This window comes from Pseudophryne corroboree, chromosome 3 (genome assembly GCF_028390025.1).
Source record: "Pseudophryne corroboree isolate aPseCor3 chromosome 3, aPseCor3.hap2, whole genome shotgun sequence".
NCBI lineage: Eukaryota > Metazoa > Chordata > Amphibia > Anura > Myobatrachidae > Pseudophryne > Pseudophryne corroboree.
The window spans coordinates 453,891,844-453,906,683 of NC_086446.1; positions in this window are offsets into that span (position 1 = coordinate 453,891,844).

The window sequence follows — 14,840 nt, forward strand, 5'->3', positions numbered from 1 at the left end:
GAGTAGGTCGGAGCGTCTTTGGGATGCGAAAAAGATCAGCTAAAGGGATTGGGTTTGATCGAATTTGTTCCAGCTCCGTCTAACCGGTATGTGAGTGGGTTGTGAAATAGTATTTAATGGGGGCCAAGAGAGAGGCTTCCTGGTATAGGGGAATATTAGGTATATTAAGGCCTCCAGATGCTCTTGGCAAGACCATTCTTGAGATAGCCAGTGAGGGTGGTTTTGAAGACCAAATATATTTGGACATGATAGAGGAACAAGCTTGGATGGACTTCTTTGGGAAGGGGTATGGGATCGTGCGAAAGAGGTACATTAGTTTGGGTAATAGGGACATTTTAAATGCCGCCATCCGTCCCAGCCATGAGACCTCATAGGATGACCAGGATTTCGTAAGTGTTTCCAATGACTCTATCAAGGGGGCTAGGTTGACAGAGAAGACGTCTGCAGTGGAGGTAGGAATGTTGATACCCAGGTATTTTATTGTGTGATTTCGCCAGTTATATGGAAAGGAAGCTTGGAGTACTGGGGTGGAGTGAGATAAGTTAAAGGGAAGGGCGTCTATTTTGGTAGTATTAAGTTTATAGTAAGATGCGAGACTGTAGGCATCTAGGACAGAATGTAAGATGGGGAGAGTTGTAGTGGGGTTAGAGATAAAGAGGAGGACATCGTCCGCGAAGAGGCTCAGTTTATGGAGAGATGTACCGAACTGAATCGCCGGGATGTTGGGGTTCTCTCGTATCTTAATTGCCAGGGGTTCAATTGAAAGGACAAAGATTAGAGGGGATAGGGGACAGCCTTGTCTGGTGCCATTTGAGATAGGGAAAGGGTCGGATAGGAAGCCTCCGCTGTACACCCGGGCCGTAGGAGAGCTGTATAGCGCTAAGATAGAGGTTAGAATGCGATCTCTAAATCCGAATTTGAGGAGGGTTTGGCACATGTACAACCAATTTAATCTGTCAAAAGCCTTCTCTGCGTCTAACGATAGCAAGAGAAGGCCCTGGTCTCTAGTTAGGGAGTCTATCAGATTGAAGACCCGTCGCGTATTGTCAGACGCTTGTCTCCCAGGAACGAAGCCAGTCTGGTCCGGGTGTATCAGCGAGGGGAGGAAATTGTTAATGCGTGTTGCAATAATTTTGGCATATAGTTTGATGTCGCAGTTAAGCAGAGCTATTGGTCGGTAGTTATGCACAAAGGCGGGGTCTTTTCCGGGTTTGGGAATAGTAACAATACGCGCCTCTAAGAGTTCTGGGGGGAGGGAGCCATGATCCGAGAATGTGTTGTATAGCGCAGTCAGGAGGGGAGAGAGGGTGTCACGGAAAGTAGCATAGAAGTCAGAGATGAAACCGTCTGGGCCGGGGGCTTTATTCCTAGGGGTAGATTTAATAGCTGCGGAGATTTCATCCGACGACCATGGGGCATTAAGTGAGGACAGCTGGTCCTGCGTAAGGGTAGGGAGAGGGAGATCGTCTAAAAAGGAAGAAATAGATGGAGGGGTGGGTTGTGGAGTGGAAGGGTCAGTTGCTAAGTTATATAATTTGGCGTAATAGTTTGCGAATTGGTTCGTTATATCTTTGGGGTTCAAGATCTTTTGTTTAGTGGGAGAATAGATACATTTAATCCTATTTCTGGCTTGTTGAACACAAAGTTTACGCGCTAACATTTTGCCAGCTTTATTGCCTAGTATGTAAAATTTATGGCGCATCCTATTCAAAGCCGCTTGAGTGCGTGCGAAGAGCAACTTTTGAAGCTGACCTCGAACATTGGAGATCTCATTTTTAAGTGTTTTGGAGGGGTGGACCTTATTCTTAGCTTCAAGGTCTAGGAGGTCATCCTCCAGTATCTTCTGTTTTTGATAGGCCTGTTTTTTTAAGAGTGGCGCCGGCCTGAATGGCAGCTCCACGGGTAACGGCTTTGAAAGCACACCAGTGGTTGATAGGAAGGGTATCTTGGGGGGAATTAGTGGCTAAGTAGGAGTCAATAGAGTCAGAGATTATTTTTTTTGACATGGGGTTATTTAGGATGTAAGGGTATAGGCGCCATTGGCGGGGAGGATTGTAGGTACCCTGAAGGTTCCATTTCCAGAGAACTGGGGCGTGGTCAGACCATGTGATTGGTAAAATATCTAAGCTTTTAGTTCTCTGGAGAGACCATTTATCACACAAAACCAGGTCTATTCTGGAGTAGGAGTTGTGGACAAGGGAGTGGAATGTGTATTCCCGACCTGAGGGGTTCTGGGTCCTCCAGACATCATAGAGGTCGAATTCCGCAAGCAGGTTGCGAAAGGCTAGGGAAGGACCAGAGAGGGTAGCCGGAACAGGCTGGGAGACTTGGCGGGACTTGTCCATTTTAGGGTCTAGAACAAGGTTAAAGTCACCCAAAACTACCAGAGAGCCCTTCAGCGAATTCCGTATAGTAGGGAATAGTTTTCGCATAAAGGGGACCTGGTTAGAATTAGGTGCGTATATGGATACCAGGGTAACCGGTTTGTCATCTAGGAGGCCAATGAGGATAAGATAGCGGCCATTTTTGTCAGAAATTTGAGATTGCAGGGAAAAGGAGACATTTTTGTTAAAAAGGATAGCTACTCCATTCCTTTTGGATGGACCATTGGCATAGTACCCCACCGGGAAGTGGCTATTCTTAAAAAGGGGGGGGTTAACAGAGGAAAAGTGGGTTTCTTGTAGCGCCACGACATCAGCTTTTTGCTGGTGGAAGAAAGAGAGGGCCAGCCTACGCTTATTGGGTGAATTCAGTCCTTTGACATTGAGAGAAATAAGATTCAGCATTGGGAAAATATATTAGGCATGAGAAAGAAGGGTCTATACTGATCTACTGGAGCGTATCTGTACCGAGTACTAATAGGCAGTTGTGGCCGGGGATATGGGTCAAGTCTGGAACTCATGGGAGAGGGGAGCAAGCGGGAATGGCATGGGTTGGGTTCAAAACGGGAAAGAAGGAGGTAAACAACAAAAAGAAAAGGTCCGGTATATTGGACCTGCATGGCTACTGCAGGGAAAGGGGAGAAAAAATTCAGGGGGTTTGCAGTAGTACAGAAAAAGGTGGGGGCGGGCTGGATGAACCTGCGCCGCCACTCCAAAACAGCTTCTAAGAGGGTAGGCTTAGGGCACGTACATCTAACATAGACTTTTCTAATTAGAAGATAGATGCACCTTGGGGCATTAGCATGCAGTTAGTAGGTATCAGTAACCGGGTAGAGTATCGCCCCTTAATATATAACAACAATTGAACAACATGTGAAAGAGTAACCTGGTAACTCGTAGACAAGCAAACTTGTAATAAGGCATATAAAGGCATATGGGGAAAGGTGAGTAGATAGAATATTTCTAACTCCCCTTAACAGGGGGGAGGAGGCCTACAATCTCCGTGAACCGGAGGTTTCGGTGGGTAGATTTTGAAAGGACCTAATTTGGCAGTCCAGTGACTCAGGTGGTCATCCAGTCATGACTGACGCTAGTGGCTCGCGACGATGTAGATGGCTTTGAAACGGAAATGTCCCAGTCCAGCAATAACTTCACACCTGCGTCTAGGGAGGAAATTATGTAGGTCGAGTCTTCATACGAGACTATCAGCTTAACTGGAAATCCCCAGCGGTAGTGGATGTCGTGGGACCTCAGAGCAAGGGTGATAGGGGTGAAGGCACGTCTTTTTGCTATGGTAACGGCTGATAAATCTTGGAATATCTGAAGTCCTCCTAGAGAGTCGGAGTTTTTGGACTCTCTAGCGGCCCTCATAATGCGCTCCTTAACCGGGAAGAAATGAACTCGGAGGAGGGTGTCTTTAGGGAGGTCAGATGAGACGGAACGGGGTCTGGGGAGTCGGTGGATGCGGTCAATTAGGAGCTCCGAGGCGTCCGCCTTTGGGAGAAGTTTCCTAAATAAGGCAGTGGCATAGGATTCCAGTTCAGAGTTGGTAACCGAGTCCGGGATGCCTCTAATTTTGATGTTGTTTCGCCTTGATCTGTCCTCCATGTCTGCCAATTTGGATTTGAATTGGTCCAGATCTTGTTGTTGGCGATCGTGGGATGAGAGTAGGTCATTGTGAGAGGTGACCAACTCCTCCATCTTGCGTTCTAAATGATCTGTCCTGTCTCCCAATGCTACTAGCTCAGTTTTGACCTCACGGACGGCAGAGGTCAGATCCTTAGAAAGTTCAGACTTGAAGGCGGAAAGAATCTGGCAGAGGGATCTTACGGTTAGGGGGGCATCTGACTCACAGTCTACTCCCGACTCTGAGAGGGCAGAGGTCAGGACACTAGATCCCAAGGGGTCTTGTATGACAGAGGGGGAGGGGACATTTTGTAGAGGGGAGATTTGGAGGGACTTACGAGGGGGGTAGGAGACTTTGGGAGGTATTATCTCCTTGCCTTTTTTAGGAGCTATTTCTCTTCAGCAACAGCGCACCCAGAGGGCACAGAGAGACGCGCTTCAGGGGTGGGTCCAATCAGCTGATAATATTGAAACAGGAGAACTCAGTCACATTGATGGAATGTACGTGTTAATCAGATAAACATGAGTGGCGGCAGGCAGGTTGGAGAGTGCTCACATTGTGGGGTTCTTGCAGATATAGGGCATCGAGACCATAGAGCAGGAGGGTATGGTTATAGGAACGGGTCCAAGCAGGACGGGGTGTTACCCAGGATGTATTGGGTGCAGGATTTGGTGTCCTCAGTACACAGCCACCAAAAACTGCGACTCCGACCCTTCTCTGAAATAGGTGCTGGCTACGTGGAAAAATAGATTCAGCCCCTCCAGTGTTGGGGTATGAGGAAATGCTGAGGTGGTGTCTGTGAGTCCTCACAGGTTGGAACGATCAGAGGGGGAGAGCAGCTGAGGAGTGCTCTTTTTTCGTGGGTGTCGCCCGCCGGCGAACACCCCACCAGGTTGCTTCGGCTCCCGGGGCCTTACAGGGCCTCTGGGTGTACAGGTCCAGGTGCAATTATGTGGCTAGAGAGGACAGTAGTGCCCGGAATACTCGGACGGGGTCAGGTGGTGGGGGGTCTCGTGGCAGGTAGCACTGGATAAGTATTAGGCTCTATCTAGTGAACAGGAGCCTGATCAGAGGGATCCCCTTTTCTCTGCAGTCAGTGTGATATGGTGCATCCAAAATGGCCACTGCAGTTATGGCAGGCTGAAGAGTAAAGTGCAGGGGCTGGAGCTTGCGGGCTCGTGGAGTATTCCCTTGCTACAGGGGGGCACCCGGTGTTCCACCAGGGGTCTACCAGTCCCCAAGGGGTCGGAGGGGCGTCCGCAGGGCTCTGAGTGTGCCTCAATATAGTTGTGGGCCGAACCGGAGCTCCCCCCTGGGCCGATCTCAAACTCGAGGCCCCGGCTTCAGTCTGAGGCGTAGGTCCCAACGTCGGAGCCTCCCGCCGTGTCCCGCCGCCGATCAGGGCCGCCCCGCCGCACTTACTTTGAGGAGCCCAGCAGGAGAGAGGGACCTCCGGCAGCAGCCCTCCGCACGAGCCGTCGGCCTCGTCGCGTGCGGTACGTCTGAGGGTCCCGGTGCTCAGCGGGATGTGGTGAGCGGGCAGCTGTCCGGCGGTGACACCGATCGAGGGTCTTCAGGTAGTGCCAGCTGTCCGCGCCGAGGGGTCCCGGAGCTTTCGTCGGTCCGGAAAGATAATTGAGGTCCCGGCTTTGTAGGCCCCGTAGGCCGCAATCCGCGGGAGCAGTTAAAACTGCTCCCCGATTCCGCTGCAACTTCGGGGACACAGCAAGGGGGTCAGGAGGGACAGGAGGAGCAACAGGGCACCCAGATAGCTCCAATAATGCTTTATTAATTTGGAATTGGAGCCCTGAGTCTCAGGAGCTCCACTGGATCGCAGCTGTCCCAGTCAGCAGCCAGGCCACGCCCCCCCCCCCCCCCCCCCCATATTCTTAATTTTTAACGTAGTTTAAGCTGCAAGCTCCGTCCAGCTGTACCTGTGTTCGTACAGCTAAAATTGATTGTGAGGTAGGGGGCTCGCTTGCTCTCCTTCCTCAGAAACCAAAGAAGTAAGAAAGAAAAAGGAATGACTGATTGCGCTATATTACCAGGTGCGTATATGAATAAAGACACATTTAAAATTACCTCTCTGGCTTTTATTTAAATTCAAAAATATCACAAATGTGAATATATATATATAAAAAACTCAATATGCATGCATATTCACTATGAGCTCACTTAAAAACTGTAACACTAATTCTATGTTTAAGCATCCAGTGCTCAGATCTGTTTTTAGGGACAGTTATTTCTTCCACTGATGTATGTAAATAAATAACTTGTATTCCCACAACAATAGGTGATGTTTTTCCAAATATATTGGGACTCAGTCCTCTAAATAGAGAGACAGTTCCTGTTTGTATACTGGCCACAGTCTGTAGACTGTCAATTTCAAGACAGATGAATGCCGCTTACCGCCGCAGCCGTGAGCACGGACGTGCTGGGGAGATCCTCGCTGTGCACAGAGGTGGTGTTTAGCTCTCCCTTCTCCCGTCTCTCTTTCACGGTGGCAGCAGTGCTAGATGGTCTCTACCCCTCAGCGTGCCCAATTCAGAGACACGTCTGGCAGACGCCAATGCTAGTAACATCATTCTTCCAGGTAAGAAATTTCAATTCTACCCTATGTAAGGGTTCAAACCAGTCCGATTGAAGAAAAGACAAAACCACATTGAGATCCCACGGAGCCGTGGGAGGTATGAAGGGCGGTTGCATATGAAGAACTCCTTTTAGAAAAGTCTGTACTTCCGATTGCAAGTTGTTTCTGGAAGAAAATAGATAACGCCGAAATCTGCACTTTGATCGAGCCCAAACGTAGGCCCATATCCACTCCCGCTTGCAGGAAAAGTAGAAAGCGACCAATTCTAAATTCCACGGGAGAAACTTTTCTACTTTCACACCATGAAACATACTTTTTCCAGATACGATGATAATGTTTTGACGTAACCATCTTCCTGGCCTGGACCATAGTGGAAATAACCCTGGAGGGAAGACCTTTTCTGGCTAGAATCTCCGTCTCAACTTCCAAGCCATCAAACATAGCCGCGGTAAGTCTTGGATAGACGAACGGACCCTGCTGAAGATCCTTTTGAAGCGGCATAGGCCAGGGATCCTCCAGAGCCATGGACAGGAGGTCCGCATACCACGCCCATCGAGGCCAATCCGGGGCATTTAGAATTGCTTAAACGTTTTTCCTTCTTAATCTTTTTAGAACCCTTTAGATTAGCGGTAGAGAAGGGAACAGGTACACAAACTGGTACGTCCATGGTGTCATCAGCGCGTCCACTGCTACAGCCTGCAGATCCCCATTCTGGAACAGTAACGGCATAGCTTCTTGTTGAGACGAGAAGCCATCAGATCTATCTGCGGACAGCCCCACCGGTGAATTAACTGTTGAAACACCTGGGGATGTAGGCTCCATTCCCCCGGATGGAGGTCGTGTCTGCTGAGGAAGTCTGCTTCCCAGTTGTCCACTCCTGGAATGAATATGGCTGAGATGGCCTTTGCGTTGGCCAATGCCCAGCAGAGTATTTTTGACACTTCTCACATCGCCGCTTTGTGTTCCCCCCATCGATTTATGTATGCGACCTCCGTGGCATTGTCCGATTGAACCTGGATCGCCTGATCCCTCAGGAGATGGGAAGCTTGCAGAAGGGCATTGTAAATTGCCTTGAGTTCCAGGATGTTTATCGGCAGAGCAGATTCCTGATTTGACCATGTCCCCTGGAACTGGGCCCCCTGGGTCATAGCCCCCAACCGTGGAGGCTGGCATCCGTTATCAGTAGAATCCATGAGTGGATATTGAAATTCCTGCCTTCTACCAGGTGAGGAACTTGTAGCCACCATAATAGAGAAATCTGGGCTTTCGGAGATAAGGTCACTTTCCTGATGCATGTGAAGGTGAGACCCTGACCATTTGTCCAGCAGATCCAGCTGAAATGGCCAGGCATGAAACCTGCCATATTGGATTGCCTCCTAAGCAGCTACCATCCTGCCCAGCAAGCGTATGCAAAGATGTATGGATACCTTGCGAGGACGGAGCACTGAGCGGACCATAGCTTGGATAGCCGAGGCCTTGTCCATTGGAAGAAACACCTTTTGAGACACTGTATCCAGTGTCATTCCCAGGAACTGAAGTCGTTGGGCCAGTTCCAGGTGAGATTTCTGAAAATATAGAATCCACCCATGATCCGTAAGTAGGCGAGTCGTCAGATTGATGCTGTGCAGTAGGCGCTCCCTGGACATAGCCTTTATCAGGAGATCGTCCAAGTAGGGGACAATGTCAACTCCCATCCTGCACAGTTGCAGCATCATCTCCGCCATGACCTTGGTGAAGACCCTCGGAGCTGTGGACAGGCCAAAGGGTAAGGCTTGAAACTGGAAATGGTCGTCCAATATGGCAATCATGAAGTAAGCCTGATGAGGGGTCCACATGGGAATGTGTAGGTAAGCATCCTTGACATTTATAGATACCAGGAATTCCCCCTCCTCCAGACCGGACACTTCTGCCTGCAGGGATTCCATCTTGAATTTGAACACCCGCAGATACGGGTTTAGAGACGTCAGGTTAAAGATGGGTCGCACCGAACCGCAGGCGTGGCTGGCCGAACGCAGGGCGTGTTCGTGATGTAAAAACAGGAACTAAACAGTCTGAAGTGATCGCAAGCTAGGAGTAGGTCTGGAGCTCAGAAATGGCACAATCTTTTTTTGTAGCAGCGCTGCAATCCTTTCATTTGCACTTCTGCTAAGCTAAGATACACTCCCAGCGGCTTAGTGTTTGCACGACTGCTAAAAGCAGCTAGCGAGCGAACAACTCGGAATGAGAGCCCATGTCAACAGACATATTGTACACAATGATAATGCAGCACAAACCCACTGAAAACACCTTCGCACAGATCCTAGAGAGCCCCTGGAGTGACATAGAGAAACGGAGACCAGCACACAAAACACAGCAGCGCAGTGTGTAAAAATAGGATTTTAATTACCTACCGGTAAATCATTTTCTGGTAGGCCGTAGAGGATGCTGGGGTCCACATTAGTACCATGGGTGTATAGATGGGTTAATTAGGAGCCATGGGCACTTTTAGAGTTTAATAGTGTGGGCTGGCTCCTCCCTCTATGCCCCTCCTACCAGACTCAGTCTAGAACCTGTGCCCAAGGAGACGGACATACTTCCAGAGAAGGAAATACACAGATAATGGCGAGATTCACGCCTGCTCACACATATAAGGCAAACCAAGCTAACCAGCTTGAAACAATTCAGCAACGACTGAACAACAGTACTTAACCAAGTAACAAAGCAGTACTCAACTGCAGGAAAACGAAGTGCTGGGCGAGGATTTACCGGTAGGTAATTAAAATCCTATTATCTCTTACGTCCTAGAGGATGCTGGGGTCCATATTAGTACCATGGGGATGTACCAAAGCTACCAGTACGGGAGCGAGAGCACGGAGGCTCCTGCAGAACAGACTGACCAAACTGTAGGTCTTCAGAGGCTAAAGTATCGAACTTGTAGAACTTAGCAAACGTGTTCGGCCCTGACCAAGTTGCTGCTCTGCAAAGTTGTAAAGCCGAGACACCCCGGGCAGCCGCCCAGGAAGACCCCACCTTACGAGTAGAGTGGGCCTTAACAGATTTTGGACACGGCAAGCGTGCCGCAGAATAAGCATGCTGGATAGTTAACCTGATCCAGCGATAAATCGTCTGCTTAGAAGCAGGACACCCAATCTTGTTGGGCTCATAAAGGACAAACAGTCTGACTTTCTGTAACGTGAAGTCCTCTTCACATAAATCCTCAAAGCCCTCACAACATCCAAGGACTTTGAGGTAATTGAGCAGTCAGTAGCCACTGGCACCACAATAGGTTGGTTGATATGAAAAGCCGACACAACCTTTGGAAGAAATTGCTGACGCGTCCTGAGCTCAGCTCTATCTTCATGGAAAATCAAGTAGGGGTTCTTGCAGGACAATGCCCCCAATTCAGACACATGCCTAGCAGAAGCTAATGCCAACAGTGTGACCGCCTTCCAAGTGAGAAACTTGACCTCAACCTCCTATAAAGGCTCGAACTAATCCAATTGCAGGAACTGGAACACCACGTTAAGATCCCAAGGTGCCGTAGGAGGCACAAAGGGAGGCTGTATGTGCAGCACCCCTTTCAAGAAAGTCTGAACCTCAGGGAGGGAAGCCAACTGTTTCTGGAAGAAAATGGACAAGGCCAAAATCTGGACTTTTATGGAGCCCAAACGTAGGCCCACATCCACACCTGCTTGCAGGAAGAGGAGAAACCGCCCAAGTTGAAACTCCACCGTAGGAAACTTATTGGATTCACACCAAGACACATACTTTTTCCAAATGCGATGGTAATGTTTAGACGTTACTCCTTTCCTAGCCTGTATCAGGGTAGGAATAACCTTTTTCGGAATGCCTTTCCGAGCTAAGATCTGGCGTTCAACCTCCATGTTGTCAAACGTAGCCGTGGTAAGTCTTGATAAGCGAATGGCCCCTGTTGTAGAAGGTCCTCTCGAAGAAGAAGAGGCCTCGGAACTTCCAGCAGTAGCTCCAGAAGATCCGCGTACCAAGCCCTTCTTGGCCAGTCCAGAGCAATAAGGATCTCCTGAACTCTTGTTCTTTTGATTATTTTGAGAATCCTTGGGATGAGTGGAAGTGGAGGAAACACATACACTGACTTGAACACCCACGGAGTTACCAGGGCGTCCACCGCCACTGCCTGTAGGTCCCTCGACCTTGAACAATACCTCCGAAGCTTCTTGTTGATGCGTGAGGCCATCATGTCTATTTTAGGTACACCCCAAAGACTTGTCACCTCTGCGAACACCTCTGGGTGGAGGCCCCACTCTCGTGGATGTAGATCGTGTCTGCTGAGGAAGTCCGCTTCCCAGTTGTCCACTCCCGGAATGAAGATTGCTGACAGCGCCACAGCGTGTTTTTCCGCCCAGATGATGATTCTGGTTACCTCTGATATTGCGGCTCTGCTCTTCGTTCCGCCTTGTCGGTTTATGTAGGCCACTGTCATTACATTGTCCGACTGAACTTGAATGGCTTGATCTTTTAGAAGATGTGCCGCCTGTAGAAGACCGTTGTACATGGCTCTTAGTTCCAGAATGTTTATTGGAAGGATGGATTCCAGACTTCACCACCTTCCTTGGAAGTTCTTCCCTTGAGTGACTGCTCCCCAACCTCTGAGACTTGCATCCGTGGTTAGACGGATCCAATTCTGAATCCCGAACCTGCGGCCCTCCAGTAGGTGAGAAGTCTGCAGCTACCAGAAGAGCCAGATTCTGGCTTACGGCGACAGACGTATCCTCTGGTGCATGTAAAGATGAGATCCTGACCATTTGTCCAGGAGATCCAGCTGGAAAGACCGTGCATGAAATCTTCCGTACTGTAGAGCCTTGTAGGAGGCAACCATCCTCCCCAGAAGGCAAATGCACTGATGAACCGATACTCGGGCTGGCTTCAGGACATCCCGGACCATTGATTGGATCACCAATGCTTTTCCCACCAGTAGAAACACCCTCTGCACTTCCGTGTCGAGAATCATCCCCAGGAAGAACAGTCTTCTCGTCGGCTCCAAATGAGACTTTGGAAGATTCAGGATCCAACCATGAGCCCGGAGCAGTCGAGTCGTGAGAGCAATGGACTGCAACAACTTCTCCCTGGACGATGTTTTTATCAGCAGATCGCCCAGATATGGAATTATGTTCACACCCTGCTTGCGGAGCAGAAGTATCATCTCTGCCATTACCTTGGTGAACACCCTCGGTGCCGTGGATAGGCCGAATGGCAGCGCCTGGAACTGATAGTGACAGTCCAACAGTGTAAACCTGAGATAAGCCTGGTGTGGCGGGCAAATAGGAATGTGAAGGTATGCATCCTTGATATCCAAGGATACCAGGAATTCCCCCTCCTCCAGACCCGAGATCACCACTCTCAGAGATTCTATCTTGAACTTGAATTCCCTCAAATATCGATTTAACGATTTGAGGTTCAATATTGGTCTGACCGAACTGTCTGGCTTCGGCACCACAAAAAGGTTTGAGTAGTAACCCTTGTTTTCCAGGTGAGGTGGAACTGGAATAATGACATTTGCCTTTTCCAATTTTTGAATGGCATCTTGTAAGATAGCCCTTTTTGTCAGCAGGTAAGCCCGATTTGAAAAATCTGTGAGGTGGGAGCTTTTGAAACTCTAGTCTGTACCCCTGAGTTACAATATCTTGTACCCAGGGGTCCAGGCCTGAGGATGCCCAGACCTGACTGAAATTTCGTAGATGTGCTGCCACCTGCGCGACCCCCAGGCTGGGCGGTCCACCGTCATGCTGAGGATTTTGAGGAAACAGAACCCGGTTTCTGTTCCTGGGAACCAGCCGATGCAGGTGTTTTGGCTTTTCCCCGACCACCTCTGAAGAAGGTGGAAGGGGACTTGGACTTCCTAACCTTTGCGGTCCGAAAGGACTGCATTGTAGACGCAGAGAAGGATTTCTTTAGCGCCGGAGTGGCTGAGGGAAGAAAGGTTGACTTACTCGCAGTGGCCGTGGAGATCCATGCATCCAAAGCTTCCCCAAATAGAGCCTGACCTGTGAAGGGTAGGTTCTCCACACTCTTCTTGGATTCCACATCCGCAGACCACTGGCGCACCCAGAGTCCCCTGCGTGCCGAGACAGCCATGGAAGACGTCCGTGCAGTCAGATTACCAAGGTCCTCCACCATGAAACACACAGAATCCTGTATGTGACGTAAAAACATTTTAATGTCACTTCTATCCATAGTATCTAAATCCTCTAGTAACGTGCCTGACCACTTTACTATGGCTTTAGAAATCCATGCACAAGCAATAGTGGGCCTAAGCAGTGTATATGGATTTGAGCATAGTCTCAATCTTGCGGTCTGCCGGTTCTTTCAAAGCGGTAGACCCAAGGACAGGTAAAACCACCTTTTTAGACAATCTAGAAACAGAAGCGTCTACTATAGGAGGGTTTTTCCCACTTTTTCCTATCCTCTTCAGAGAAAGGAAAAGCAATCAGAACTCTCTTTGGGATCTGGAATTTTTCTCTGGGTTTTCCCAGGATTTTTCAAATATTGCGTTTAATTCCCTAGACGCAGGAAAGGTAAGGGGGACTTTCTTATTGTCTGTAAAGAAAGCCTCCTCGACCTGTTCAGGTACCTTTTCAGTAATGTGTAAAATATCCCGAATGACCTCAATCATTAGCTGCACCCCTTTAGCAAGGGATGCCTCCCCCCGCAGAATGTCCCCATCGCCCGTATCAGAGTCGGTATCTGTGTCGACTTGCATTACCTGGTCAAGAGCACACTTCTGGGGGCATATACCAGGGGATTTAGATGAGGTAGTGGGAGTTGAATACGACAAAACCTCCACAGATTGTTTTAAAACCTGTGTTTCAGTCTCATAATGAGCTATCCTAGATGAAATCTGGGATATCATTCCATTACTAGAAGCCACCCACTTTGGTTCAGGTTCAGAGGGCTGAGACAGTGTATTGCATTCCTGAGTACATGGAATGGACTCTTCTGGAGAAGATACATACTCTGTAGCACAAGATACAGAGGGGTATATTCAACTGAAGTCGGATCCATTCTGACATTCATTTGTCGGAATGGATCCAACCTGGGCTATTCAATGTCATCTCTATTCGACTTTTAAAAAAGTTGAATTGAGATACGGGAGCTGAGACAGGGGTGAGCAGCGAGCAGACGGGGAGAGCAGCTCTACAGCAGCGGCTATATAGCCGCTGCTGTAGCGCTGCTCTCCCCGTCTCCCTGCCTCTCCCCGTCCCTCCTTTCCCCATCCCCGCATCACAGCCGCAGCTCACGGCAACGTCCACCCGGCTCCAGCGGCGGCTGTGACATCCTCCGGCGCTGCTCTCCGTCCTCCCGCATCTCACTTAGACTTTTTTTAAAGTCGAATTGAGATGGTCGAAAAGGGGGCCAAAACCAAGCACGTGGATCGGCAGCTATTCCGCCGATCCACGTGCTTTTCGACAAGTTGAATTCCTCGACTTGTCGAATAATTTGGGGTTAGATTGAATAGGTCGAAACCCCAACCAACCAAAAACTGCCGTCTTTTCGACAGACAGCAGCTTTTGACTTCAATTGAATATACCCCAGAGTCCCTAGACATGGTAATGCGAGATATATAGCGCGCGCACACACACACACAGAGTTTCCCCCAAGTATCTTCAGAGAGACACAGCGTTATGGAGCCAGCCCACACAGCGCCCCAGTTATAAAATAATTGCCTGGTGCTGACTGTGCAACCTTAATAGACTACACAGTAATGTACACTCTCCCCCCCCTTCTATGACCCCCTGGTACCGCACAGGATAGCTGGAGTTATGTGGATGGTCAGCGCTCCCTGTCAGCATCTTTGTATGTGATCTGCAGGGAGCTGGTGAGCTGCTGGATCCTCTCTGAGAAGCTCTGCCCCCCTAACATGGCGCGTCTTCCCGCACTTTTAAAATTATACTAGCCTGAGGTTTTCAATGCTAGCAGTACAGTGTCGCTGATAGCTTCTGTGACCAGTGTAAGGGTGTCTGCGCTGGTCCAGGATGCCCCTCACAGCGCAGCATCTCTGTGCCCCTGAGCCCTCCAGAGCACAGCCACAGCACTGCGCTCCCACCCTTATGCCGCCATTCTCACCGGATCCTTGTCGGGTCACCGGTGTCCAACTGACCACCGACGTCTTCTGGCTCTGTTAGGGGGTGGCGACAGTGCTGTGGGAACGAGCGGTCGCCTCGGGGGCTTGCGATCGACACCCGCAGGAGCTCAGTGTCCTGTCAGCGGAGATAGTGGCCATTAACCT